The 26,827-nt window shown below is 45.2% G+C and overlaps 1 long non-coding RNA gene across 1 annotated transcript in view; it reads left to right on the top strand.

Moving 5' to 3' along the window:
- Positions 1-3,207: 3,207 nt before the first annotated feature.
- The window catches only part of LOC146863244 (uncharacterized), a 60,479-nt gene continuing 36,859 nt past the window's right edge, over positions 3,208-26,827 (top strand). Inside the window, exons 1-2 of the long non-coding RNA XR_014978577.1 lie at positions 3,208-3,599; positions 9,476-9,622. This is a non-coding gene — a long non-coding RNA (uncharacterized LOC146863244). The remainder of the gene's footprint in view (positions 3,600-9,475; positions 9,623-26,827) is intronic.

The following is a 26,827-nucleotide window of genomic DNA, read 5'->3' on the forward strand; positions in this document are numbered from 1 at the left end:
TGTTAATCAAACCCCCTCTAAAATCAGTGCCCTTGTCACTGGTAAAGAGCAGTTGCGTATCATCCGCGTATGATACTATGGTTGCTCCATAGGCCTCTGCCAAGTGTGCAAGGGGGACCATATATAGATTAAAAAGTGTTGGGCTCAAAATCGAGCCCTGAGGAATCCCTACCTTCATGGAAGCAGCAAAGGGCGGGGACCAAATCGTTTGCTGACGGCTTTTCAGAAAGGGGGAAAACCACTTAAGTACCGTGCCTCCAAGGTCGCACTCCTGGAGTCTCTGCAGGAGCCATCATGGGGCACGGTATCAAGGGCTGCAGATAGGTCCAACAATATCAACACAGTCTTTTCTCCCTTGTCTAAAGTCCCTTTAATGACCTCAGAGACTTCCAGTAGCGCTGTTTCAGTGCTAAAGTTTGCTCTGAAGCCAGACTGGCTCTGGTGTAGCACCTGGTTGGCTTCCACATATTCAGTGGTGACGAGGTTCACATATTTCTCCAGTAATTTGGAAAAAAAGGGTAGCAGAGATATTGGCCTGTAATTAGAGGCTATCGCAGGATCAGATAAAGACTTTTTTTTTTTTTTGTAAACAAATTTTATTTGTCAAATGCACATTCAGCGGAGCTCTGTAACCCAGAGGCTTCCGTAGCATCAATGAACCAAATCCTGACTTTGACAGTTTTCTCTAATGGAATAACAAAAGAAGAATAAAGAAGGGACATACATATAAAATACAACCCAATTAAACAAAAAAAAATATAACACCCCCCACCCCACACCCCATCGCACAACCAGCCCAGCAAAATCAGCAGGTATGATCGGAGATACAGCTCTACCCTCGCTATGAAACATGCCCAATAGACACCATGCCACCCAACACGTGTATTTTACATGCCCCCCCCAAGAGAACGGAGGAAAAGACCACAACCCACCCAATCCCTACGCTGGAATGGGCTCTTAATCTAATCCCCTGTAATCCGCCCAGCGCTTCCAGATTTTATAATGTTTACGCGGGCAGCCTTGTGCTATAAAAATGGGGGCTTCAAGGCCCATACAAGAGTACGTGGGGAGGCCAGGGCCTCCGTCCAGTCTTCCTCCTCAAGTGAGCCCACATCCTCCTCCCATGCCCCGCGGAGACGCTGCAGAGATGGGGAGCAGTGCGTTACCAGGGACTGGTACATTTTTGATATCTTATGGTCCCGCAGGTCCCCCATGAAAACTTTTGCCACTACCGGACTGAAGGCGGCCAGCTCCCCCAGACCCACCAAGCTAGGAAAGAGAGCATGCCAGAACTGCAAATATTTAAAAAATTGTGTGCGCGGCATTTGAAAGTCCTTCTGCAAGTCCTGAAATGATTTCAGGACAGGTCCCCTCATGACATCACCCAGGGTGGAGATCCCAATCACATCCCAGTAATGGAAGTCGGGCACGGCCGCCAACTGCGGCAGACGCCCATTATGCCAAAGCGGCGTCTCACAAGTTAGGCGATTCCACCAGCCCATCCTCTGCAACGCCTGTCTCCAAACCTGAAACACCAACAGTGTCACACTCGGCAAAGAACGCCGCAAGGGCCCAGAATAGAGAAGCGTATGTAGTGAGTGATCTCCCATCAAACGCCGCTCTAGGGTATACGCCGGATCCGACCTGTCGCCATACCACCATTCGTTAAGAACCAACAGGTGTGAGGCCTGTCCCCCACAGTACGTGGATTTAAAGCAAGTACGGAGAGCCACCCTAACAACACCCCCGCCCCAGAGAAACTGGCCCAAGGCCGCATTGACCTGGCGGAACCAACCCGGGGAGATAGGATATGGATGGTTTTGCAGCTGGTACAGCAAGCGAGGAAGAGAGACCATCTTGAAAATGGCCGAACGGCCATATACAGATAGGGGCATGTGGGACCAGACTCTAAGATCTTCACGCACCCTGTTCCACACCGGCACCAAGTTCTTTCCCAGGAGATCGACCGCGCGTCCGAAAGAAACACACCGAAGTATTTCAGCCCCCCACGCGCCACCTGCACCGCGGAGGCCCAAGCACCCGGGTCAGCCCCTCCACCCAGGACCCACAGGGTAGACTTACGCTCATTCATATAAAGGCCCGTATTCTCCCCAAACACCTGCATGATACGCAGCAACCGCGGGCCAGTCCTATCCAGCTGAGTAAGGAAGAATAGTACATCGTCCGCATATAAAGCTATACGATCCGACAGTCCGTTGGCCCATTCAAGCCCTGACACCTGCGCATCAATATGCACCCATGCAGCTAGGGGCTCCATTGCCAGGGCGAACAGATAGGGTGACAGGTGGCACCCCTTCCTGGTGCCTCGACCAATGGGAAAGACCGACGAGACAGAACCCGCCACTCGTACAGACGCTGTAATGTCCGTGTAAAGTAATGTCAGATAGGAGAGAAAGCGGGGTCCTAGATTCAATCTGCGTGGGAGGGCGAATAGATATTCCCAGCTCAATGAATCAAAAGCTCGATCCATATCCGCAAGCATTAAGGCCGCTCGCACCCCCAAGCTCTCGGCTGCCACGATTGCTGTATGAGCTCTACGAATATTGTGACGGGTCGCCCGCTAAGGCATAAACCCCGCCTGATCCGGATGGACAATAGACGAGACATGGGGACGGAGGCGATAAGCAAGCGCCTTGGCCAGAACCTGTTAACCTTCACTCACCTGAAAGGCAGGCTGTTCAACTTGAGAGATGCGTGGATAGCTCTCGACTTCCCCCAAGAACTTTCTCTGGACTCAACTGAATATTTAACACAGTTGGACCAAGTTAAGTTCCTAAGGGAAGGGGGAATTGGGACAAAATAATAAACAAAAAGACACTCCGACTTTCAGTGTGCTCTGTGCTCTCTTGTCAGGCTTCTCATGAAAACACAGTTCTAGTAATAAATAAAGAACAACATGATTTTAGCACATAGCACATAAGATTTGCAAGAATTAGATATACATATATCTACATATATTTAGTACCTTGTTGGCCCAATATTCTGATCTACACCTGAACACAATGTGGAATATACATCTGCAAAGATAAAAGTAAAACTCTTGATTATTGTTGAATGGTTAACCTGATTATGCCAAGGTGCTGTTGAATGATGCTCAAAGTTGCTTTGTAAATACTCACAAGTAATAGTCTAAGAAATGCCAAAAGTTATCAATCCAAATGTCTCTTTTTTCTGTTCTGTAGGGTTGATTTTTTGCACCTTGGATTAGGAGAATGCGCTGCGCCAGAGTGAAAATCCACTTTAGATAAGTATTGTCTTTTATATTTGCATTGTTCTGTGCTTGTTTAATCACTAACTCTAACACTTGGCCAAGTATTAGTTAAACTAGAATAATGAAACGATGTCCGAGAAACTTACAGTTATTTTGTAGTAGCCAGCCGGTTACTCACTGATTGCTGAATGCTTTCTCTTTTGTTTCCTTTTCTCCGTAGGAATCTTTTTAATGTGACTCCAGATTTGCAGAAGGGAAGCTTGAGGCGTCTCCGTGGCAACGAGGGAAGAACTTTGGAACCGGACCGGATGCCTCGCAGGACTCGGGAGCCGATGCAGGATCACAGAGGAGAGTTTTCTGCCTTCAGGTAAGCGTTGGTAGAAAAACGAGCGTAAGCACTTTTGTAGGGGTTTCAGGCTTTAAATACAGTAGCTGGAGGGTGGGGTTAGCATGCGGAGGAACCAGTGTTCCACGTGTTTGGTTTAATGCTGGTTTGCCTGCAGGGAACGTGAGTAGGGAACGTGAGCTCAACTGTCTGAAGGGAACGTGAGCACAACTGTCAGAAATACAGCATGTTCTGTAACGTGTGCCTCTAAACTGTGCAAATAAGAATTATTCCATGTGCCCCACGTTTACAGCAGCAGGAGCAAAAGACAAAAGCCTCATGATTTCATTGCTACCAAAATGTGCACCTGTGAGGAGTTTTAGCACACAAGACCAATGAAAAGACTTTACCATTATTGCCATCGAGTTTTTGTCATTCAAGACTGATGCACAGTTTAACAACAAGCATTGGCAAAACGTACAAAGGGCAACAAACTAACATTACTATTTCTGTACATAATTACAAGGTGATTCTTCCAGATGGGTTCGAGCATGGTTGTTACAACAGACTGTAACAGTCGCTCCCCTCAAAGAGCGCCCCACCGGACGTGGCTTGAGAGGGAAACGTAAGTGAAACTGTCTCAAAAGTCGTGGAGCATGAACATATGATGCTGGTTCCCATGAGTTCTCAGTAGCATCAAAACCTTTCCAGGCTATTAAATAATACAATTTACCTCGCATTCTTTTTGCATCTAAAATCTTCTGAACTTCATATTCTAAATGTCCGTCAACTTGAATAGGAGGGGGTGGAGGTTCTGATCTGGTTTGTGGATTGTAGGGTTTTAATAGGGATACATGAAAAGCAGGGTATACAGGATATTCTTGGGGTAAGTCCAATTTAACAGTTACTGGGTTGATGATTTTTTCAATTACAAATGGACCTATATATCTTGGCATCAATTTTCTAGGTCCTGTCAACTTCAAGTTTTTAGTAGAAAGCCAAACACTATCTCCTACCTGATATAGCGGAGGAGCTATTCTATGTTTATCCGCTTGCTTCTTCATAGAGTCTTTGTATTTATTTAAATGTTTTATAGCTTTTGCTTGTATGTCCAGTAACGAGGTGAGTCGCTCTGTGACCCCTGGTGTTAAAGAGGGAGTCACAGAAATAGGTAATGCTTGCGGATGATACCCGTGTAAAAAATAAAACGGTGTACATTGTGTTGCAGAATGCACATTGTTATTATAAATGAATTCTGCAATAGGTAAGATTTTATCCCAATCAGTAGGGAATTCCGCCATTAAACAGCGTAGAGTCTGCAATAACGTTTGATTAACTCTTTCTGTTTGGCCGTCAGTTTCTGGGTGAAAGGCCGTCGAAAGAGCTATATCCATTTTTAGACTTTTTCCTAAATTGGTCCAAAATTTTGAGGTAAATTGAGTCCCCCTGTCCGAAAGGATTTTTGCTGGTAATCCATGTAACCTCACTACTTCCTTAATAAAAACATCTGTCAACTGTGCTGCAGTGGGGAGTTTAATCAAAGGGATAAAATGTGCCATTTTTGACAAATAGTCTACTACCACCAAAATAGTGGTATACATATTTGCCTTAGGAAGATTGACAATGAAGTCCAAACTGATTGTATGCCAGGGACTCGGAGGAGTTGGCAATGGCTGTAATAAACCCATGGGTGCTTTGTGTACAGATTTATTTCTTGCACAGATGGGGCAGGAATTGACATATCTTTTAATGTCTTCAATCATGGAAGACCACCAAAAATGTTTTTTGCAATTTTCCAAGGTTTTTTGTGATCCTGGATGCCCCGCTAAAAGAGAATCATGATGCCAAGATATAATTCTTTCTTGTAAATTCTTAGTTGGCACATATAACAAAGAATTATGGTACATTAAACCATCTTGAATAGAATTGTGAGGATTTTTTAACCACTCCTGGGCTGTTACTTTTAAATGTTCCTCCCTGATTTGTTTTAAAAAATCTTGTTGTATAATTGGAGCCAGAATTTTTTGTGGAGGAATTATGGGAGGGCCAATTCCTTCTTTCTTTAAATCAGCTGTGTACCCATATCTAGATAAGACATCTGACTGAATTTGCTGTGCACCTGGTCGATACGTAATAACAAAATCAAATGCACTAAAAAAATTTAGCCAACGCATCTGTCGAGGTGTCAAAGCTCTTACAGAACTAAAAAACTGTAAATTTTTGTGATCACTAAATATAGTGACTGGGAATTTTGAGCCCATCAAGTGGTGTCTCCATTCAGTAAAAGCCAATTTGATTGCCAGCAGTTCACGCTCTGCCACTGTATAATTTTGTTCAGCAGGTAGCAGTTTTTTAGAATAGAAAGCTACAGGATGTAGCTGACCATCCTGGATGTCCCTTTGAGATAATACTGCTCCCACCGCCACCTGTGAAGCATCTGCCTCTACAAAAAATGGAAGATCTGGATCTGGGTGTTTTAATAAGGGTGCAGAGGTGAACTTTTCTTTGAGGGTTTTGAACGCCTGAGCTGTGCATTCTGTCCATACAAACTTTTGTCCCTTATGTAACAATTTGGTCAGAGGTACTACAGTTTCTGCAAAACAAGGAATAAAACGCCTATAAAAATTGGCAAAACCTAAAACCTTTTGTACTTCCTTAACTGTCGTAGGTTCTGGCCACTCCTTAATAGCATTTACCTTTTTAACATCCATCATTATACCTGCTGGGGACAGACAATACCCAAGAAAATCCACTGTATCTGTGTTGAAAATACATTTTTCAAGTTTAGCAAAAAGATGGTTTGTCAACAATTTCTGCAACACTGCTTTAACTTGCTGCACATGTTCTGCTCTTGTCTTTGAATAGATAAGTATATCATCAATATACACAATGACACAAACATCAAGGAATTCATGCAACACCTCATTAATAAAAAATTGAAATGCTGCGGGTGCATTACATAGACCGAAAGGCATCACTGCATATTCAAATAAGCCAAATTTAGTTTTAAATGCGGTCTTCCATTCATCGTTTTCCTTAACTCTAACCAGGTGATATGCACCTCTCAAATCTAATTTTGTGTATATTGTGGAATGACGTAATTGGTCCAAGAGAACAGGTATTAAGGGCAATGGATATTTATTCTTTATTGTGGCCTTGTTTAATCCGCGGTAGTCAATACAAGCGCGGAGACTTCCATCAGGTTTAGGAATAAAAAATAGTGGCGAGGATACAGGAGAGGTAGAGTGTCTTATAAACCCTGATGCCAATAACTCATCAAGATAAGTCCTCAAATATTTTGTTTCCTCTTCTGTGAGGGCATATACTCTAGAGTTAGGCAAGGTAGCTCCGGGTATTAGGTCAATTCGACAATCATACGACCTGTGTGGTGGCAAAGAGCCAGCCTTTATTGGGTCAAAAACATCTTTAAACTCTTGGTATTCAACTGGTAGATGAACCACCTGCGTTTGCGCAGCCGCACAATGTAACATAGTCATAGATTCAGTGAGTGCTTCTTGATAACAAGTCTCACGACAGAAAGTGGAATCCAAAGTTACTGTTCTCAAAGCCCAATTAATTTTAGGATTATGCTGAGTTAACCATGGTACTCCTAGAATTAACCCAAAAGCAGGTGTATCAATTAAATCAAAGCCTATTCTTTCCGTATGTCCATTTTGACACACCATAATCAAGGGAGTTGTTTTCTTGGTAATCATCCCAGAAGACAAAGCCGACCCGTCTACTGCGCACACAGATTCGGGTTGCGTTTTCCACTCAGTTGGAATCTGTAATTTTTCTGCCATTTTAATATCCATGAAATTCCCTGTGGCCCCACAATCTAATAAGACTGGGACGGAATGCCGCACATGGGTACTAATTATCAAAACTACATGGATCATGAAATGTCGAGGTATTTTTGGTACCACATTAGTGGAAACATTGGAGGTCAACAACGATTCTTTACTCGTACAAGAGACCCCCCTTCTTGCCGAGTTTGTTAGTTTTCCTGTCCTCCTGTAATGTTTGTGACTAAGGAATTAACTTTCTTTGTCCCTTTAGGTTTTATTGGACATTCTTTTGCAAAATGTCCGGATTTTGCACAATATAAACAAAGGTTTAGTTTTCTCCGTCTATCCTTTTCCTCAACTGACAGGGGTCCTTTAATTGTCCCAATCTGCATAGGTTCTGACTCAGATACCTTGGAATCACTTTCCTTCTTCTCATTTTTATATACTGAAAATCTTGGTTCAAATCGGGTTTTATCTCCTTTTCTTTCACCTATTCGATGATCTAATTTGACCACCATCTCCACAAAGTCTGAATACTCTTCAGGAAGGTCCACAATAAGTGCCAAGGCATCTTTTAAGTCATCACGCAACCCTCTATAAAAGAGCGACGTGCGCTTTTCTTCTGGCCACTGAGTTTCGGCCAAAAGTCTGTTAAATTGAGTTACATAAGTTAGTAAATCTTGTTTACCTTGTTTTAAGTTTAGTAACTCATTGTCACTGGCTTGCACATATGTATGTTTTGCAAATAATTTAGTCATGGTGTTTTTAAACATTGACCAGTTATGTAAAATGGGATCATCTCGATCGATAAACGGTATAGCCCAGTTTGCAGCCGTGCCTCCCAAATAGGAAAGTACAAAGGCTACCTTAGTAGCATCTGTGGGAAATAACTGTGGTTTACAAGTAAAATGTAATTGACATTGACTGAGAAATATGGTAAATTTTCCAGAATCGCCAAAATAGCGTTCCGGAGCAGCCAAAGGAACAACATTAGGAACGGCCACCGTTACTTGTACTGGTGAGGAAGCAGAATCAGGACTCGTGACTGATTTAGAGACTTTAGACTTACTACCAAACATGGATGAATCTAAATGTGGAGACAAAACAGGTTTTCCCCATACAGAATCTCTTGGTTTAAAACGAAGAACTTCCTGTCTTAATTCTGAATTTTCATGTCTCAAGTTTTCCATTTCAATTTGCATTTTTTGTAAAGTCTCTGCTAAAGATTGATTTCGCAAAACATCGTCAGCCAGTGCTTGTGCCATTGCTTGTCCATCAATGATCTCTGTATCAGAATCCATATCTCTCAAGGAGAACTTAAGTTGTTGTGAAGGCTTACGCTTCTGTTAACCTTCACTCACCTGAAAGGCAGGCTGTTCAACTTGAGAGATACGTGGATAGCTCTCGACTTCCCCCAAGAACTTTCTCTGGACTCAACTGAATATTTAACACAGTTGGACCAAGTTAAGTTCCTAAGGGAAGGGGGAATTGGGACAAAATAATAAACAAAAAGACACTCCGACTTTCAGTGTGCTCTGTGCTCTCTTGTCAGGCTTCTCATGAAAACACAGTTCTAGTAATAAATAAAGAACAACATGATTTTAGCACATAGCACATAAGATTTGCAAGAATTAGATATACATATATCTACATATATTTAGTACCTTGTTGGCCCAATATTCTGATCTACACCTGAACACAATGTGGAATATACATCTGCAAAGATAAAAGTAAAACTCTTGATTATTGTTGAATGGTTAACCTGATTATGCCAAGGTGCTGTTGAATGATGCTCAAAGTTGCTTTGTAAATACTCACAAGTAATAGTCTAAGAAATGCCAAAAGTTATCAATCCAAATGTCTCTTTTTTCTGTTCTGTAGGGTTGATTTTTTGCACCTTGGATTAGGAGAATGCGCTGCGCCAGAGTGAAAATCCACTTTAGATAAGTATTGTCTTTTATATTTGCATTGTTCTGTGCTTGTTTAATCACTAACTCTAACACTTGGCCAAGTATTAGTTAAACTAGAATAATGAAACGATGTCCGAGAAACTTACAGTTATTTTGTAGTAGCCAGCCGGTTACTCACTGATTGCTGAATGCTTTCTCTTTTGTTTCCTTTTCTCCGTAGGAATCTTTTTAATGTGACTCCAGATTTGCAGAAGGGAAGCTTGAGGCGTCTCCGTGGCAACGAGGGAAGAACTTTGGAACCGGACCGGATGCCTCGCAGGACTCGGGAGCCGATGCAGGATCACAGAGGAGAGTTTTCTGCCTTCAGGTAAGCGTTGGTAGAAAAACGAGCGTAAGCACTTTTGTAGGGGTTTCAGGCTTTAAATACAGTAGCTGGAGGGTGGGGTTAGCATGCGGAGGAACCAGTGTTCCACGTGTTTGGTTTAATGCTGGTTTGCCTGCAGGGAACGTGAGTAGGGAACGTGAGCTCAACTGTCTGAAGGGAACGTGAGCACAACTGTCAGAAATACAGCATGTTCTGTAACGTGTGCCTCTAAACTGTGCAAATAAGAATTATTCCATGTGCCCCACGTTTACAGCAGCAGGAGCAAAAGACAAAAGCCTCATGATTTCATTGCTACCAAAATGTGCACCTGTGAGGAGTTTTAGCACACAAGACCAATGAAAAGACTTTACCATTATTGCCATCGAGTTTTTGTCATTCAAGACTGATGCACAGTTTAACAACAAGCATTGGCAAAACGTACAAAGGAAAACAAACTAACATTACTATTTCTGTACATAATTACAAGGTGATTCTTCCAGATGGGTTCGAGCATGGTTGTTACAACAGACTGTAACAGAACCTCAGCCTCGACGTTGAGAAGAGAGATGGGACGGTAAGATGCATGGTGTTCAGGGGGCCTGCCGGGTTTGTGGAAAACCACCACCTCAGCATGCCGCCAATCTCTGGGCAAACAACCAACCTCCCTTGCCTCTTCCACGACCCTGCAATAATGGGGACCAAGCTGCCGGAAGTACCGTTTAAAGAATTAATTCGGGAAGCCATTAGGACCCGGCACCTTACCGGGCTGCAGCTCCTGGAGAGCAGAATTCAGTTCATCTGCCGAGAATGGGCGGTCCAGGTCCGCGCTTACCTCATCAGTCAGAGTTCTGGGCGGAAGATCGTCCAAAAATCGGGCAATAACCTCTGCCGACAGACATTCTCGGAGAGCATAGAGGTCCGCATAATAGACCGCAAAGCTTTCTGCGACGGATCCGAGATCGGTATTCCATCGGGACCAACTATACCCGGGAGGACCAGGGAGCCCGTCGCCCCTTAACACAATCTATGTAGGAGTTTGCTCAACTTGTCCCCCCACTGATATATCCTGCTGCGGGTTGCCAGCCACGCCTGTCGGGCTTCTTCTAGCAAAAGGGACGAATAATCCTGTTGCACTAGCGACAACTGGCGGCAGACCAGCCGCCCCCCCCCCGTCTCCACTGCGCACCTCTAGGTTCAAGATCTTCGCCTCTAGCCGAATAAGAGATTCCCTGCGGGCCCTGCGGGCCACCACGCAGAAGGAGATGTCCACCCCATGAAGTGTGGGCTTCATCGCCTCCCACAGAGATGCCGACACCGTTCCCACATTATGCGACAAATAGTGGTCTATGACGTCCCCCATGTGTTCCCTATACTCTGCCTTTTGGAGATTCCATGTGGAGAGGCGCCACCGGAAAGGTCCTCACGCAAGGCCAGCACGCAGTGTAATGGCCATGGGCGAGTGATCAAATAGCCCTCGAGGGAGAATGTCAGCCTCCACCACCCTGCCAGCATCCCCCCGAGACACGAAGATATAATCAATACGAGAGAAGGAGTCGTGGACCGCCGAGAGATAGGTGAACCCCGGAGTCCCACCATGCAACCGACGCCATGGGTCATCCCAATTCTGGCCCTGCACGAGGGAATAAAGCTTGGTGGGATTGCGAACCATCGGGGCCCCGTCGGGTCTCCACCTGTCAAGAGCAATATCTAGCACATCGTTCCAGTCCCCACTAATCACTGCCAGGCCCTCTGGGATATCTGTCCACGCGGTCACAAGTTTCTCTACAAAACCCCAGGACAGCGGTGGTGGGGCATAGACGCTACCAAAAATCATGGACTCACCCCTCAACGTACCCTGTAGGAAAAGATATCTGCCCTGCGCATCACCCCACGTTCTAATGTGGATATAAGCGACTCGTCCGTGGATCAAGACCACCACTCCCCTCGAACCCCGCACAAAGCCCGCATGAAACACTTGGTTATATCCGAAGCGCTGAAAACAGAGTGCTTTAGTCCTCATAAGGTGTGTCTCTTGTAGCATCAAGATATCAGCGCTGGCGCGTTTAGCCTGCTTAAGGATAGCGCCACGCTTAATCTTATCTAGCGCCCCTCTGACATTCCAGCTCAAAATGCGCAGGGACCCCAAGGAATCTAACGATCTACCCGCAGTGGCAGCCATGCCAAAACATCAGAAACATGAAGAGCCCTGGTGGCCCAAGACATGCCACAAAGCGCGACCCGACCTGCAAGTGGACAGTGGGATGAAAGAACAGCAACAAATCCGCTGAACAACCCAACCAACCCCTCCCCCCCCACACTGTACCTCGGAAACGGTGAAGGACAGAGCAGGCAGACCCCAACAGGGGGAACCACCCCTCACCCGCCAATGGATCTCCAAACTACAGCCCATTGTCCCTAAGCCCCCATCCCCGTCTGGAATAACCGACAGAGATACCGGCCCTCATCGGGCTCCTCTGACCACTACGAACATTTCTAAGAATTGTAGATACACATGCACAGAAATTAATCAGTCAGCTGGTGCCGCTTGATCCAAAGCAGATCCCACTCGCGATGGAGCATTGCCAGATTTGGACCGCCTCCTGGACCTGGAGCGGCGAGACCCCCTCCCCCGGCCACAAGGCACATTCCGGACCACACCACTCAAGGAGGAGTCAGATTCTCTCCCGGGCGGGGAGTGAGAGCGCAGCCGCACCGTCTCATCCGTCCAACGGAAAACCTCCTCCGGAGAGTCAAAAAAATACATGCGGGAGCGATAGGCCACCCTCAACCGGGCCGGGTAGAGCAACGCATATGGAAGTTTGAGTTCCCGCAGGCGGGCCTTAGCCACGAGGAATGACTGCCGCTATTGTTGGGTCTGTTTAGTATAGTCCAGGAATATCAGGATACGAGCATTGTTATACTGCAAAGGTTCTTGGGCCCTGGCTTGCTTCAGGATCACATCCCGATCATGATAGTTAAGTAGTTCCGCAATCACTGGCCGTGGCCGAGCCCCCGGGGGAGGCTTCTGCATCAGGGCTCTATGTGCCCGTTCCACCACAAAGCATTTAGATAGGGAGTCGGGGGCAGCCATCCCTCCAGCCACTGGGTGATAAACCTCTCCATGTTTCCAGACTCACACCCTTCCAAAAAGCCAACAAAGCGGAGGTTGCTGTGTCGCGCCCTGCCCTCCGCATCCTCCACCCTAGACGCCAAGCCCTGCTGAGTAGTCTCTAGAGATGTCACTCGTTGTTTCAGGGTCGTCACCACATCCTCCACGCCAGAGATCCGCGTCTCAGTCTCAGCGATGCGTGCCACCGCATTTCGCAGGTCCTGGCGCAGCAACATAACGTCTGAGCCCACCGCCCCTATCTTGGCATCAAGGGCGTCCCTAGATTGATTGCCGCCAGGAGGGCGGCATTGTCTGGAACATTACCCTGGGCCCCACCAGCCGCCACCGCAGAGCCCCCAGGACCAGCAAACTTGTCCAGCGTACTTTGCTTGGAGGACCCTCCACCGATTTTGTCTCTTGTCATGGTGGACCAGGTGTACCTTCGTGATCCCCCGCCCAACAGGCAGGCTCTATCACTGTGCACCCCGGTGAGTTATCGTAGGTAGCACAGGGGCGACACTACTGTCTGGCAGCGGTCCGTGCAGCTCGATCCCACTGCCGATGCGGCCGTCAAGGTGCCCTCGCCGAGTGCTCCTAATCCCTGTGCGCCAAGTGGCACCCCTCCACGCCGCCCAACGGGTGAATTTCAGTGTCCCACAGTGACCCTGCGGGCGATGAGGGTTCTGCCAGTGTGTCACACAAGGCACCGCACGGGCCCCAATATCGCAGTATGCCCCGGAGCCCGGGTCCTCAATGGTACCCCCACAGGGCCGTGGTAAGGCCCCCGGGGACGGGCAGGATGCACCCCTGGGCCATCCAAGAGACCCTGTAGAGTCTGCAGGCCGCGGCCGCCACCCTGCACCCCCACACGGTCCGACAGCACCGCCGAGCCCCCACACAGACCTGGGGAAGACGGGGGGAGGGCAGGGACCCAAGTCCACCCGTGGAGTGCTGGCCACTACCACCGGTCCACCTCAGCACAAGCTTGGGCCCAGCGGGGGATGCGACCACTCGCCCCGTGTCGCCCAGGTCCTCCCCGCAGCCCGATCTGGCTGCCGACAATTGGGAACGATCTCCTGCGAAGGCCGGGAATCACCGGAGGTCCAGAACGGATGGGCGGAAGCCCACTCACGAGCCACGAAGGACGCGCCAGCCTTCGCAGCCCGGGGGCCACACACCTGGCCCCGGCTCAATGAAGTCCAAGCCAGCAAAGCCCCAGGCAGGGCCCACCACCTCCAGGCACAGCAGGCGGAGGGTATCGTGGCCAGAGGAGCAGGATAAAGGAATGATTAATGAAGGGGTGGACGGAGCCTACTCAGAAGACGTCCGCCATGCTGGCTCGCTAAGCCACGCCCCAAGGCTTTTTTAATAGGGAGAGAATTTGTCCATTCTTCCATCTGTCAGGTACCAGCCCATTCTGCAGTGAAGCATTGAGAATCCAATTTACAGCTGGGTTGACAATCCCAGCTATGGAAGCCAATACTTTGGCTGGTCAAGGGTCAGAGGGTGAGCCTGATTTGAGGGCTCTCAAAATTTCTAAGGATTTTTCCAGGGGAATAGGAGGAAACTGCAAGAGAGATGGACCCTTCACATTGGTGGAAGGGGACAGGGGCCCCAAACACCCTCCCTTGACCAGGGACTGATCCGGAAAAGCATCTTGAATATTTTTAATTTTGTCATGGAAGTAAGAGGCCATATGGCTCCTCCATGCATCAGTGGGGGTGAATGGCCTGACAACCGCACTCGGCGATGAGAACTCTCTTACTATTTAAAACATTTCTTTGCTTTTGTTTCCTGCCAATTCAATTTTGGAGGAGAAAAAAAGTTTCTTCTCCTCATACATTTTATTATAATGAACCTTCAGCGCCTGTTTGTAAATTATTTTGTCATTAAGATTAAAATTCTTCCACCACGCCCTCTCCAAATGTTTACAGGCACTCTTACTCCTTCTGAGGGCTTCTGTAAACCAAGGAGCAGATGCTCGAGCAGACTTTGCTGAGCAAGAAGTGGGGGGTGCAAGCTCTCACGTGAGAAGCTGCAGCCAATTCTCCAAACAGACTACATCATTCTCTAGATTACCGCTAAAAGGAATCGGATGATTATTGAGGGCAGCGCTCAGGGTGTTTGACGTGATGTGGTGAAAAGGTCTAAAACTGCTGAGGCGGGACTTCCCATAGATTTTGGGACAGTTTGGTTCTCTATTAACTTTAAAACCGAGAAGAAAGTGATCAGACCACACAGGGGGAAGGGGTGCGTCTGTTTCTATTGTTACATTAAAGAAAATCTGATCCAAAATATGTCCCTTCTCATGAGTGTTAAAATGGACATATGGGATCATCTTAAAGATATCCAAGGATTGCCGTAGTTTGATGGACTCCTGCTCAGCTGGCTTGTCCATGTGGATGTTAAAATCTCCTAGCACCAAGCAATGTTTAGATTTGGCGACAAGGGGAGAAACCAAGTTGATGACAGACTCGAGGAATGTACCGGTCGGGCCAGGGGGTCTATAAATTAGAATGCCCGCAATAGATTGATGTGCAGACACCCCAACATGGAAACCAAGTCTTTCGGCTACCACTACCTCTTCTGTAGGTACTATAATACAGGAGAAAATGTTTAAAAAAATGATCACAACACCTCCACCTGTACCCACTGTCCAGTCCTTCCTAATGATCTAGTAGCTGGGAGGAATGGCACTTGCAATTGTGGGATTCGAGCCTTCACTAAGCCATGTTTCCATTAAAAACAAAAAATCAGGGCTACCGTCTAATAGTAGATCGTGAATATGTAGATCATGTTTTTTAGGGAGCGAGTGTTGAGATGCAGGGCATCCTCCCCGTGCAACGGGCCCCTTTGAAGTCCCGGGCTACATATAGACACCCTTTCTGACATTGTCTCCACCTTAGTGGTGGAAGCAGCCCAGTTACACTGTAAGCAGATAAGGGCCTTAGTATCTGGGTTCGGAGTAAAGAGGGATCGGCAGCTCACACACTTACCGATATCCAGAAGCATTGTTCTGCTGTAACCTAAGCATTTTCAGGCAGTTAAGCCTGACTGCTCTGGGCCATGCTACCATAGGGTGAGCACAAGTTAATTTAGGGTGAGCTCGTGACTTTCCCTGACTAGGATTACGGTTCCTGCTTGGAGAGGGTGCATACCTCTGCCAACCAGAAACCCAATTTCAAACAGTATTTAAAAGGCAGGACAGGTACTTTTAAGCTTTACATGTCTGGGTAGTGAAAAACTCTCAAATTTGTTTTCCCTACCGCAAGGTCTATCTCTCCCGTTGGATAACATTGGAATTACCTTATTACCTTTTATAAGTGCAATTTCCAATTGGGAACATATAAACGCTTCAAGTCTGCTATCCCTGGACTCAAAATTTAAAATCCAAACTGATGGTGAAATCGGTCTTTAAAAAGCAATTCTGAAAATTCCACTTTTAGAAAGTTGTCCTTTTCTTGCTTTGGCCATTTGGTGCATGTAGCCTGTCTCTGATCACATGACTAGATATGGTTGGCTTTTGGGCTTTGTATATTCCTCCTAGACAGGTACTCACAATGGGAGCTTAGGTTGTCTTTTTGGGCCATCTCTGGCAGGATGAGAGGGAGACGCAGGGCACAGACTCACTTACACCAGAATAGGATGTGTCCTGGCCACACACAAAGAACTGCCAGAGCAGGAAGGGAGGACTTCAAAGGCAAGTCTTTGAATCTCTCCACTTTAAAGGCATCACTGGGTATAAGTACTGGACCTCATACACCACCACTTCAGTACACTTCTGGACCTGTGGATACTCTGCCAGGAAGAAGGACTGCTGTGCTACTGAAGGCCTACTACTCTGCTGGACTGCACTCTGCTGGAGTCCTGCTTTGCTGTGCTGATCTGCTGCCCTCTTGCCTGGGTGACAAGGACTGGACCTGTATATCTTGACCCCACAGTGAGTCCAAGGGTTAGTTGGCTGGACTCCTAATCTGAAGCCTCAGGAGCATAACAGGCTTACAACTCCGGCACTTGGACACTCCGATCTGTGAGTCTACCCTGCCAAATGGCGCCACCCCGGTTCGGTACTCTTGGAAGTGGGCCTTATGTGCTTGAGAGCGGAACAGATGCTTCTTTTCTGCTGAGTGATCCATCCCCGAGCAGAGTTGACACATCTCCTAGGCTGAGCGGTGCATCCCTAAGCAGAACCAACATATCACCGCTGCTGCAATAATTGGACCTGTCTCAAAAGAATCACATCGCCACCGCAACAGTCCTTTTGGGACCAATGCATCGCCTTCGGAACCACCACTGCGGAACTCTTTTACCGGTGCAGCTCCTCAAATCTCTCGTCCACAGCAGCTTAGATGACGAAAATGAAACTGCACTCGCAGCTTCACCACTCATCGGAACTGACTTATTGCCTAATTTCACCCTCGACACCAGACTTCGCATCACAAGCCCGTCAACGGGATCTCCGTAACAGGGCCTCGCACCGCAGCCTTAATGAATCATGGAACCCATGCAAAACATATACAATGTTTAACCTAAGTAAGCTGGTGACCTTAATGTCCTAAATGGGTCCATTGTCCTCGAGGCAAGCTCATATAAGTCTCCATATAAGACCCAGTAAGTCTCCTCTTGCATGTGTTTATTTGTGCCCTCTATTGTAAAAAACTAAATGTAAATCCGTATTTGTAAAGCGCGAACTACTCACTCTTATGGGTCTCAAGGCGCTGGGGGCCATCGTGGAAATTAAGTGAGCTATTGACCAGAGTCACATGGTGCTATCCTGAGCTGCCCCCAGATCCCGGCTCTGGCGGCAGCTCAGGATAGCACCATGTGACTCTGGGCAATAGCTCACTTAATTTCCACGAGGACAACTGACCCATTTAGGACATTAAGGACACCAGCTTACTTAGGTTAAACATTGTATATGTTTAAGGAGTTATGAACATTGAAATGTGAATATACACCTATATATATATATATTTGTTTATATTATTTTATTATATTTATTTACAGCGACGGAGATGTGCTGCGGGCGACTGTAAAAAAGAGTGATCTTTTGACCTCTCTCTTTTTCTATACAAAGGTGAGACTGGAGTGTGGGGTCTATAGAAGCATGCTCTGAGTCTCCCGTAGATTTAGGTCCCCTTAAAGTGTTGCTTGGTTTGAAATTGAATAAATAATGAGGGTCTCCCTACAGAAATATTGTGTAATCGTGTTAGAATTGAACAAGTAAAGGAGATCTAGGTAGTGACCCTTCCATGTACATAGGAGAGATTATAGATAAATTAGAGATGCAACTCTCCCTAAATAAATCTCTTATCTTCATTTATAATAACCGAGACGTGTTCAGGTGTTGACCTTACACGAGGTGTTTAACACTCTTCCAACAAATATAACATTGAAAGGTGAGTTACACATAGAAATATAGGATATAAACATAAAAAAACAGGGTTCCCTATTGTTCCCAACATTAAAACAAATTGTTGTTCCCATATACAGGGTGTTACTCAACCTTGATCAATTGAATGACTGCACTGTCTATCCCTTGAGAACAGGGAAGAAATAAAGATACTTAGTTGAAATAATTGTAAGACAAATCAGTACTAAAATGAGAACATTTAAATGATGTTTCTCTTTATTTATAGCCACAAATCGAATTATTAGCTTTGCCTTTTCCAAAGGATATTGGAGCGACATCTACCCGAGTGCCTCTGCACCGGTGAGTCTAGTGGCCAGATGAGCATGTATGTGGGAATGAATGGGAATAATTTTTGGTATGGAATGCGGATAAGGATAAGTACTAAGGGGCAGATTTATGTTCCCTGGCGCATCCCTGCAAATCAGCATGGATGCGCCAGGGAAGATGCGTCACGCAAGTTTGACCTTGCGCCACCGCAGATGCGCCGCATTTACAATGCGGTGCATCGTGGCGCAAGGACAAGCAGATGCGTGATGTATCTGCCGGCGTAAGGTTGGCGCAGTGCTGAAGTTGTGTCGCAAGCGCGACGCAACTCCAGCACTGTTCCAACCTACCCTATCCCTAACATGGTGCGTCAAGCCTTACGCCTGCTTCAAGCAGGCGCAGGGTTTTGACGCATCAGCGTTGGGAAAGTGACTCAGTGAAATCTTATAGATTTCACTGAGTCACTTTTCAGGGGCGTTCCTGCGACGGAACGCCCCCCCCTGTGTCGCAACGCCCACATGAAACCTGACGCAGGTTTCACGTGGCGCAGGGCTTTACACCGTGACGCATCTCCATAGATGCGTCACAATGTAAATCGGGCGCAACGTGACGCAGGGTTTATGCTGTCGCTGCGTCACAAAAGTGACGCAACGGCGGCGTAAAAGGGGCGCAAGTCCCACATAAATCTGCCCCACAGTGAGTTTGGCCCTTTTTTGTTAAGCTTCTAGTAAGGATGTGCAAGCACTTATAAATTGTAATAGAACAAAGAAAAAAAGAAATAATTGTTCTTGTTTGGGAAGAGACTTTTATGAAGAAATAAAATAGAATAATTCTCAATGTTACTCACTCAACATTCAAAATTGTAGAAGGGATTGAGAGTGGAAAGGGGGTGGAAACTGGTATCTATATACTAGAATGCCTTCTTCATTATATGTGTACACCTACCTTTGTTTCTCTACACCAGTATGCTATGTGAATAACGAAATGATGCAAGACAGATTTGAGTTCTGATGAAGGTGGCCTAATTATTATTGCTCCACGGAAACGCGTCAACGCTGAGTATTTCTGTTAAATTTGATGAAAGTCAGCGGTCATACAAAGACAGGGAAGACATATCCCCTGCGGGTTGCCGCCTAAATTGATTCAAATTAACAACCACAAGGCAAATCACATTGTATTTTTTTAGTTTTCCTTTCCAGGGATTTTGTTTTATCATGAATTTGTATTTTTTTTAATCTAATGTTTTTTTAAACATGTTTAGCATTTTTATGTATTGTTTTATATGGTGATATATATTTTTATAGTAAAAAAAAATTATTGGCAAGATTTATTAAATATGTGTATAAGTGCCTATACATCCTGAGTGGAGCATCAATTGTGATCCTGTATGAAAGTTGATAATCTGGTATAATTTGGTACAGTTGCTGATTGTGAGTAAATAGTGTGCTGGGATATCCAAAGGGAAAATATGTTTTTAACTAGATCCTTCAGTGCCTTTATGTCCTGATCTTTTTTGTCCCCTTGGCTTAGTGTTCCTCCTTCCCTGGTCCTTAGCTCTTGTACTTTTGGCTCTGGTTGTCCGGGCCTCTTCTCCTGATCTACCATCTCCTGTTCAGCTGATTCCTTGTATCGCTGCTCCTGCTGGTCCCCTTGATCCACCTAGCCTTTTGTTTTTTGGTTCTTTTCAGTGCTTGTCTTTCTGGTTTGGATCTGCCTGCCCCCCCTGGCCCTGTTCCTTGTCGGCTTGATGCTTTTTGTAATGTGCGCACTGGTCCTGGCCCTTGTGGTCCAGGTCCTTTTTCTTTGGGTTCTCGAAATCCTGGTCATTTCAAGGTCCAGTCCCCTTGAGCTTCCTCGCTGTGGCTGTGGTAGTGGTCCTCAGCCACTGGTATTCAAATACCTGCCATGCTTATTCCAGTCTCCTGTATAGTCTCCCACTGTCCTATAAGCCATCATTCACTTGGCCTAAACGTCATAGTCCTCCTCAATCTGATATTGTTACTACTATCACTAGTTCTCCTAGTCCTCCTGTTTCTTGTCTTAATGCTTCTGCAATAACTTGCCCTGGCCCACCACTAAACATTCAAGCCTTTCCTAATTGTAATGGTTCAAGACCTCCTGTTGATTCCATCCTTAGTTGTTCTTGGTTCTGGCCTTCTCAGTCCAGGTCCTCTGGTCATAATTCCCAGGTACTCCATTACCTGGTTCTCTGGATCCAGGTCCTGCTGTATCACCAGCTCCCGGCACTAGCCCTTTTCATCTTTCTCATGCTAACTCTGGGATGCTGTCCTGCTCCATTCGTTTTTCTCCCTGATTTGTTAGTTCCTAATTCTTCTGCTCTTGGTACCCCTGGTTCATGTAGTCCTGCTCCTTTTAGTTCTGGTACTTCTTTGCCTGGTCCTCCCGGTTTTGGTGCAAGTCTCACTGGCCTTTGTATGTCTGGCTCTCGTAGTACCCCTGGTTCTTCTGCCCTATCCTAGTCCTACTGATCTTCCTGGTATCCTGATTTGCCTGTTTCTCTTTGGTCTTGGCCCCCTGACCCTGTTCCCCTCTGTTCTGGTCCTCCTATTAGTGGCCCTTCTGGTCTAATCTTTCTTATCCTTGTCATTGTCCCCTGGCTCTGGTCGTCCTACTTCCTTAGGTGGGTGTCGGTCACCCCTGTCTATGTAGTCGTTGTCAACCTGGTTAACGGTCACCCCTAGTCTGACTCTCATGGACCTTCTAATCCTGGGCCCCCTGGGTGGATGGCATTTGGAGGACTTCAGTGAGGAAGGAAATTGATTTGTGATTATTGTACGAATCCCACCACAGCAATGGGGGTAACGTCTTATAAATTGATGAGAAAGTTGGATGTAGGTAGGATACGATATGGAGCAACAGACTAGACAGTTGCAAAGGTATCAGCAAGTGGCAAGGTTGACACCAGAAACAAATTTATGGTTGGTGGCTGGAAGAGAGTGATGTTGGAAACATGGTCAAAAAGAGGTTACCTCGATTTACTAAACTTTTGAATGTAGTGAGAGTGGAAGGATTGTGTTTGAATTGTCCAATGGTAATTGTGAGACAAAAAGTGCTGGGTGTCTTCTAGAGAGGACAGTCAGATGGGATGCTGATGATAGAGGTGCTAATGGTAAAGATGATGTGAAGTGAAAAATGTATACAGCATTTGAAAGAGAAGTGAAATCAATCAAGAAGGAGAAATTATTTTACTTTGTTAATATTCAAGTTCAATATACCATGATATCCTGAATTAAATTATCTTAATTGTGCAGATATATTCTTTTTCTCTTTTGTATTTTGTTGTGTTCAGCATTTGTTTTTATGTTATATATTAAGGGAGGAGAGTGTATCTTGTTGTATCATTGGACTTTAATGGAATTGTGACTAACTAGCATGTCATTTCGATTTTGGAGCGTGCAGTGTTCCAGTAGTACCAGTGGCTATCTGGTCCTCTTCCATGCCATTAGCAGTGGGTTTATTTGTTTATATCAATACATTGCCCTTGACTGTTCCATGCTCCTCTCCAAAGATTCTGCCAAGGTCCATTCCACTCCATAAGAACCGTCCTCCTGCAGGATGCATGTACTACGCACAAAGGAACGCGCAAGGATAGCCAGGCATCTTGTGTAAGGCAATTCATAAAGCAACACAGTGGTTTCTGTGTTGTTATTAAGCAAAACAATAGTACATAGACAATAAATGCAAATATGTTAAGAGCAATATTACATAATTCAATGAGTTAGTCTTAATAATGAGTCAGGCAGACGTCCACTTCCGGTTTACGCCCTCTGCTTTCCTCACACAGCCTGAGGCAGCAAGTCTCGTGGATACTGGCTCCTATCCTTTTCCAATTGGACTTTGGTTGGCATGTCTAAATTGTAACTGGGCCTTTCCCCTGCTGCCACCAGCACTTTTATTCATCCTAAAGCAATACAATTCCAGTTTTTCCACAGGCATGATCTCTGGCAATCACTGCTTCCTTCTGGGTTCCTTCACATTCTGGTTGATTTCTTCAGAACCCTTCCAGTCTTGCAGTTTTCTCCAAAAGTCATATTTCTGACTTCTACCTCTTGGGACTTCTTTCTACCCTTAGTCTAGATAATGACCCTTTATCATTATCTAAAGGCTGACATGGAGTCAACTTGTAGCTCCTTGAGCCACCACTTAATATCATTGATGGGATTATACTTCTGGATTTTGATGAAAGGAACTAGCATTTGAAATTAAGTGTCCACATTGAAGCTCTGTTGTTTTGTACACGTGATAATGACTTAGTGTAAGCACTGAGCACATAATCTCACACACCATTGCGCCGCTTAATATCCTTCTTTTAAAAAACATTTTTGGACAAAAAAAATAAAATTCTTACTTTTCATGACAGCCTGACATATTGGTACCCACTGACTTATTGAATTTTGGAATATTGTCCTTGATTTGAATTTATTGCCTATATTGTTTTGCTTAATAATTACTTTAGAACCACTGTGCTGCCTTATGTAGGATGTGACAGCCAGCCTGCTGCAACCAAATTAGAGAGGAAAGTTGAATGTTGTGGGCTCGGTCATGTTTCTATTAGGCAAATTAAATCTGGCAGGCAAACTTTCACCTTTAAGCAATGTCTGATTGCTGAGTTTACTAAAGCATATTTCTGTCCTGAACATATAGCAGAAGAGAAATGGCTACTCGCTGAGTTCAGGTGGGCTCAAGATTTGTAATGCTCAAGTCACGGAGAACACCATTAAACTTGTTAGGATTAGAATAGTTGTCATGTAAATGTAGGTGCTGTGATGCCCACCGGAGAAGAGACATATCCTGATCACGTGGGAGCAGATTTTCCCTAGAAGTGGTTGTCAGGATACAGTTAGGTCTAAAGATATGGTAAAGTTTTTCAAATATTAAAAATGTTTGCATTAAAATGACACTAACACATTGACATGCTAATTATATTTGTAGAGAAACAATATGTTTATTCACTTTTAGGTTGACTATAGCTAATGTAGGCCTGGATTGAAAAATGTCTAACATTGCTTTCCGTCTTTGTTTTGGAACACATGAACATTGAACATTTTATTTCTAAGCAAGTTAGAGATCTAATTAGTGAACGCAATGTTCTTTTACCTTTCTTTCCCCTGTGATGAAATGTTTTCCTTTCTTTGTAATTAAATGTTATCAAAACTGTTTATTGACTTCATAGCAAGAAACTGGAAGACAGCATTCACAGAATTGAAAATCGTGGAACGTTTTAATGATTTGCTCATTCAAGAGACACATGTAATTTGCAGACTAGTCTATGTATCTTACCTTGGTACAGTTGTAGGATGCAGAGAGAAGCTTGTTCGTGAGAAAACCTTGAGAAGCTGATAAATACGTCATTTTATCATTCCGCTTTAATGAGAACTGCGTGTAGGTGTGTATAATGTCAAGGTTTGTATTTTCCTTTTAGAGTCGTTCAGTGCAGTTCAGTTTTAGGGCAGAGTAGAGCAAGAGGTTTAAGTGTGCTTTCTCAGAGCAAGAGAGGGCTGATTTTTCTTTTTTTTTCCTTTCCTTTGTGGGTACTCGATGCTGGTTCGTCCTCTGCAACATACGATTTGATGTATCTGATTTTCATATGAATTTGAAGCATATGCATTCTGATTATAATTTGCTGATAGCCTCATTTTTGCTTTCTGTAATTTATTATCTTTAATAAACCTTCATGATTTGAGACTAAAATCTAAAGTTGTGCATAGTCTAATGCTCTTCACATTTGATTAATGAACTGATTTGTTGACCAGGACCAGGTGTGGAGCGCCAAAATCCATAGAAGATTAACGCCGCTCCTGGTTCATTGAGAGAAGATCTTTATGGGACTTGAATTTTCACTTAGAAAATCACTGACAAGGACATATGCGTTTAAATTGAAAGAGTAAAGGGGCATATCAACAACAACCGGCGATAATTATCGCTGAGCGCACTTAGCGCTCGGATAATTATCGCCGGCTAGCGCCGATTTTTATCGCTGAGATAGCGTGCTATTAGCAACGCTTATCTCAATAGCGATAAAAATCCTGGTGCTAAGTGGCTAACGTGAGATTATCGCTGGAAACCCAGCGATAATCTCACGTTAGCTTGTTGATAGGGACAGACAAACTTAGCCATGATATCCTCCTTCCATAGGATATCATGGCTAAGTCAGAAAAATACCAGACGTAAAAAAGCAGCGTTAACCGCGGTTAGCGCTGCTTTTTTTGTCTCTAACAGGGTTAGCAATATTCTTGATAATAGGAGAAATGTCGCTTAGCGACATTTCTCCTATTATTTTACTCTGGAACGCCCCCTTTGCATCTCATTAGAGATACAAGGGGAAGCGTAGAGTAAAGGGGGGTGACATGCCAATTTGCATGTTAGCACCCTGTTGTTGATAGGGTGCTAGTTTTATCTCTGCTTTTTTGGCTTTTAAAGCCAAAAAAGCAGAGATAAAGCCCTTGTTGATATGCCCCAAAGTGAGTGGGATTATCACTGGAACCTGTTCTGAAGCAAAGTGAAGTTAAAGGATAAGTCTTGACTGTTGTCCTTTGCTTTGTCTACTCAAGAACGTCAATAAGGGGTAGTGAGATGCAGGAGGTGCTACTCCTGGCTTGCTCCTGCTTTTGGTCCTCCTGAACCTGTGAGTGATGATGTCAGCAGCAGAAACAGAGAGTAAACAGGGCGATTAATGCTTTCCTATTTTCTGTAACTTCCACACCTTTCCCTTTGAATAGCCCTTTGCTGGGAATAAAAGACGCCATTCGGTGTCCAACCTTACACCGCCTCTCCAACCCCAGGTAGTAGTCCTTTCTGGTGGTGCCCGTCTCCCTCAGTGGTGATGCTGCTTGCTGCTCTCACCGGCCTCTGCAATTCTCTTGTTCCTGATGCCTGCTGTCCATCGCTGGGAGGGTGCATGAAAGTTTGCTAATCAGTATACTCTCTGCCAACGGCGATTTCTCCGACTGCACTGCAGCACCTGAGTAAATAGCGCTGCAGTTGGAAGTGGCGAAATGCCTATCAACAGATAGGGAAGGGGAGTGGGGATGCAGGAGCCCCCTTCTACCAATTAAAAAAATAAAAAGGCACAATCACCATGGGCGCTGCTTTAAATGGAAATGTTGAAGTGCAGGTACTCTCTATATAGAGTGCCTGTTTGCGCCAAGAAGTGCTGATACGCTCCCATTAAATGTATTGCAACAATGCTGAGAAATGCAGGTACCGTCCCTTTCAAAGTAAAGAAGTGCAGGTACTCAGTACCGGATAGTACCTGCCCATTTAAAGCACTGAATCATGAGGCAAACACAGCCATTGAGAGACAGTTGGTGTTTGAAACGCTATGAAATATCCGTAAATCATGCTCAGAGACATTTTAAGGCATGGGCAAAGTGGGATCTGGCCCAGGGCCCCAGCCTTTCAGGGGGGCCCTGATAGAGCCATCTCTGTTCTGCAGGGTCTTTGCCCTGATGACTCATGAGTCTTTGAACAGATTGCTGTAAATAGCAATTTCTTCTCATTTATTTTAACATGGGTGATGTGTGAGAATGTATTGCAGACAAATGTCGGGGAGTATGTTTCATGCAACATCAATTAAAAAAAGTTCCTTTTAGATCTCAGCACGATTTTACATATGAGAAATAGGAGGGTGTCACACAGATTATTTGCAGTAATATTAGTGAGCTGCTGCTGTGCCTGTGTTACAATATTGAAAACACACATCACTATCCCTTAATTTTAGACGTAAACACATGAAGAATTAGGCAAATGCTCCTTTGCACTGTCAGTGAGCTGACCAAAGAGGGCATGAAAGAGTAGAAACTGGATCAAAGCTGGTCTGAACAGGGGCCCCCAAAATGCATTTGGCCAGGGCTCCCAAAATCCTTAAAATGCCCCTGATCACGCTAATCACAGAAGTCCCTACACCGCCACCTGTCGGCCATCCCGACTGAGGCATCCCCCCTTATCCATATATCACAAGCATCAGCAACCATATTCATAAATTAAAATAAATTGGTGTAAACTCAATAAACTGCTCTTGGCAGCAAGGGGCAGTAGGAAACAAAGGCCGCCATTAGTGCATGCCACGTGAGAAGCATTTTCACGAGAGATGCCCGGAGGCTGATGGTAGTCTGTTCTAAAATTCAGCCGACGTCTTTCTTCCGGAACATTGTCCCAAAAGCAAGTGTCCTCTTTGGGGCACTTCCGCGACCATAGAAAGATTAAAGTAATAACATTTTTGCTAATTTTGTCTGAAACAGAAGAATTTAGGGGCATATTATCAAGCACGGCGTTAAAATTATCGCCGCTTTAGCGGCAGAAAGCGGCGATAATGGGCTTGATAATATGCCGCAGAGAATTCCAATAGAAGCCCATGTTCACACCAGAACATGGGCTTCTATGGGAATTCTCTGCGGCATAT

Source organism: Triturus cristatus, chromosome 2_2 (genome assembly GCF_964204655.1).
Source record: "Triturus cristatus chromosome 2_2, aTriCri1.1, whole genome shotgun sequence".
NCBI classification, from domain to species: Eukaryota; Metazoa; Chordata; class Amphibia; order Caudata; family Salamandridae; genus Triturus; species Triturus cristatus.